Source organism: Odontesthes bonariensis, chromosome 7 (assembly GCF_027942865.1).
Source record: "Odontesthes bonariensis isolate fOdoBon6 chromosome 7, fOdoBon6.hap1, whole genome shotgun sequence".
NCBI lineage: Eukaryota > Metazoa > Chordata > Actinopteri > Atheriniformes > Atherinopsidae > Odontesthes > Odontesthes bonariensis.
The window spans coordinates 433,958-438,019 of record NC_134512.1 but is presented as its reverse complement, the minus strand read 5'-3'; the positions used below and the strand labels follow the sequence as shown (position 1 = coordinate 438,019).

Sequence of the window (4,062 nt, the reverse complement as noted above, 5' to 3'; positions counted from 1 at the left end):
CCCCTTTAATCTCTCCTTGTACTCTCAATTTAGTATTTACCACTCCAAATTATAAGAAATACGCCTGTTTTTTAAATAAACTACAATTTCCTTGTGCCGTGCTATGTATCTGATCCAAAATTAGTGCCATATTTGTAGTTCTTCCCAGTTTGCAAAGTAGGGTTTTAAAAACATATATACTGAATATATCAAATATTTAGTGCAGCCGAATTAGTAATTATACTTCATCTATATGATTGAGGTTTGAAAAAAGTCAAGATGTTGGTATATGTTAGATATTCTAACTGTTATTGTCAAAATGTGGTTTTGGGTTAGCAGCTTCTTCCGTTTTGCAAAGTAGGGTTGGAAAAACATACATCTACTAAATATATCAAATATCAAGTACAGCCGAACTAGTAATTACACTTGATCTCGACGATCAATACAAAGAAAAATTAAATAAATTTACTTCAGATACTTTTAGAGCCGCACCATGTAACATCATTCAAAATCAACACGGTACTCGTAGTACTTCCGGTTTGCAAGGGTTATTTATAGTCGCATAAAGACAGATTATATATGCATATAATATATTTATGATGAATATATTATGAGAGATACACGTTTGGTCAATAAAGTTGAAAAACAAAAAAAAAGCCCATGCCTGATAACAGGCCTCTCTCTACTGGCTCACTGAAATAATGGCCCACTGATAGAAATGGTTGATAATGTTTTATCAACCATTTCTATGATAAGGTCACTATTGTTATGTGGCTATATCTTTATACATTTTTTATTTTTATTTTTTAACAGAAATTACAGGGAATGTCGGCGCAGGTCGGTGACGTTGAGATAGCAGCGTCCATAGCAACCACCTTAACAACGGTAGAAAACGTGATATCCTTACGTTTTTTCAAGGAGATACTAAAATCTTCGGCGAAACTAATAAACAGAAGATCGTCTACATTCTCTGAACGAAGATTCTGAAAATATGATGCATAGTTCTCGCTAGAAATGCCATTGAAATGCATACAAATGCAGATGCTTTCTTAAAATATTATGTTTTTCACAGAAAAAAGGTTGACAGTCGGCCATTTTCCTTTTTTAGCTGAGGGAAACTTGATAGTCACGTGACCTGGTTGCGAAGCAATGTAAATGAATAGGCCAAATAAAACGTGGAATTGTCACAATTTTGGGGGCCAAATTGCAAGAGAGTCTGGCTGCAGACCTGCACTGTCAGGACCCTGTTGGAGACCGTCACCTGCACTGTGAGGACCGGAAGTGCACTGTGAGGACCGGAAGTTGATTCGAAGCCTTTCAAAATAAAAGCGTGTGTATCGGAAGCACGTATTTTTAAACGATTTTAAACGCTATATTTTTCAAGAGGTCCTCACAAATGAATTAATTAGTTAACAGTACGACATAAAATCTATCAATTCCCGGTCTATTGTTTTTATTTGTATTGTAAACTTTTGTTTGGTCACTGCACACATTTTCTCTTAGGCTCATATTCATAAGCCAACATCTCACAAGATGCCATAGGCCTATACTGTACATTTTATTGTGTACTATAGAGTAAGTCACTGCTATTTCATTATCATTTCATTTTGACTTTATCGCACTGGTCTTTATATATATATTTGTTTCAATTAGTTTTTCTGTTGTATTATTCTGTATTTTTATCCTTAACCACCATAAATTTCATGTTTGGTTCTATGTCTATGCCAATTATGTTCTTTTTTTTTTGTTACTTTGTTTATTGGTAGACTTGTACAACATATACAATTTCATCATCATCATCAAAATATATATATATATTTTTTTTTCCCTTTCTTCTTTCTCTTCCTCCAGTTCACAGTGTATGCCCATACACGACTACAGTTATTTTCCATTATATTTCAACATACCACCATATAAACTTTTTTTTTTTTTTTTTCACACAAATATACACAAATGACACTAGACAGTTGACGCATAGACAAACACATAAGCATACAAGAAAATGGGGCAGAGAGAGAGAGAGAGAAAAAGTAAGAGATAGAGAGAGAGAGAGAGAGAGGGCTGCTGGAACACCTTAGTACCACTAAATAGTACCCTAACTCTTGATATCTACAGTATAATCTTAGTCAAATTATTAAGGGATCAATGAGAAAACATAAAAAGCACACCAAGTCACAACATGATCAAATGTTCTGTAGTGTTTATTCAGTCAAACATTCACAATATGACAAAAAAAAAATCTTTGTTTTTGTCGACTACCTGTTCAAAAAATATCCACATGTCGTTAATATTGTGAAATATCATTTTGAAAGGCTCCAGGATCGCTTCTCTTTCATCCTCGTCCAGTTCTTCGTTCCACAACCTCCCATACTGTAGAGCAGCCTCTGCCTGTTCCTCTTCCCCCATGCCCAGAACGTCAGGCAGGTCCACTCTGGCAGACAACAGTGGTTTGTTGGCCTCAGCCCACTCTGCTGCATGTCTGCAATTTTGAAGAATGCGATCTTCAACCGAGTCCTATGGAAAAGACAGAAAGAAAGATGTCTGTACTATAGCTGCCACACCAACAGTATCTGACCAATAGATACTGTGCAAAAGCTTACGCCTTCCACTGGTGTGTCCACATCTGCAAGTCTGGCTCTCTTGGAGACCTCTGCCTGCTGCTCTTCTTCCTGAGTACTCAACTATTAATATGAATACATGCATTATACATACTTTATACTCTTACCTGAATTTGTAGTCCAGTTTTCTCTGTCCAGTTGCCAGGATTTAGTGACTGGGATAGGTTTCTAAAAGACAGAAAGTGAGGTGTCAGATGTTCTTCACTGCAACCTACATTCCCTTCATTTTCCTTTTACCCTTTTACAAACCAAACCACAACCTGCCAGAAGTTAGTAGCGTTGGCTAATACTTATGAGTACAAACAAACAGCGGTTGTTATTGAAATATGCATCTGTAAGAGACAAATAATGTCGTAATAAGTCAAACAAAATTAAACAAGTCAGCACTATCGATACGAAAAATGGCGCTTTTAAGTGAGCACTATCGATACGATTACAACGCTGAAGACTAGCCAAAAGTTTAAAAAAAACCTGATTCTTTAAAATTAATATAACTTTAGAGTATATAGTGTGCAACGTAACGTTAAGGTGAATAAAGACTGTTTCTGTTTCTTCGTATGAAAGAAAGTTGTTTTCACTCGACTTTTACTCACCTCGTCGTCTCCACAGTTCAAATGGGGAACGAAAAATACGTGCTCCTCGCTTGTCGCTTCGGGTCCTCACAGTGCAGGTGACGTCACAGTGCATGTCTCCAACTAAGGGTCCTGACAGTGCAGGTCATGGGTCCTGACAGTGCAGGTCTGCAGCCAGACGCCTCTCCCAAATTGTGACAATTCCACGTTTTCCCTTGTGGACCAACGTAGCTATTACACGTTTTGCTGTGAGACTGGGTTGACACAGAGGACACGTGCCACTGCTCTCTGCTGAGGAAACGCCTCCACACAGCTCTACCAGAGCCGGCCTCTCTTGCCCCCTGCAGATGAGCTCTGCTCCTGTTTGTTGGCATTTGCTTTCACATGAACAACTCCTCCAAGTCAGGTGTTACACTGGGCATGTGAAAAACTGAGTAAGCACCAGCTGGGATTTCAACAATCATTTTTAGATGAAAACAGGATAGTATTTGCTCTGAAGACCATAGACCTCTCAGACTTCATTTTACCCTCTTTTTAACCACGTTTTATGTGGTCACAACAAGTCACAAAGCACAAATTTGATCTGAATGATTTTCATCATTTACGTAGCTGTAGGGAAAACATGAGGTGATGCTTATTAGTGTATAGATATTTCTCTAAAGGTGTATTTAATTAGTAGGTCAAATATGATTAACACAAAGACATTGTTGATACATATATTGTTTCTTAGAAAATCTGTATAAAATCAGTTCTGCAAGACCAACGAGAAACTTCCAGGACGTCACATTGTAAACTGTTATATACGTCAATGTCAAATAAGAGGATTTTCCTACTGATGTAATGAGCAAACTTCCCGTGGGAAATGAGGTTCTCACGACACAGAGAGTACACAC

At 37.5% G+C, this 4,062-nt stretch overlaps 1 long non-coding RNA gene across 1 annotated transcript; it reads right to left on the bottom strand.

Moving 5' to 3' along the window:
• Positions 1-2,296: 2,296 nt before the first annotated feature.
• Positions 2,297-3,250, bottom strand: LOC142384573 (uncharacterized). The gene is made up of 3 exons (XR_012770070.1): positions 3,191-3,250; positions 2,580-2,765; positions 2,297-2,493 (listed from the first exon to the last, which is right to left on the bottom strand). It is a non-coding gene; the product is annotated as an uncharacterized LOC142384573 (long non-coding RNA).
• Between the last annotated feature and the right edge of the window lie 812 nt (positions 3,251-4,062).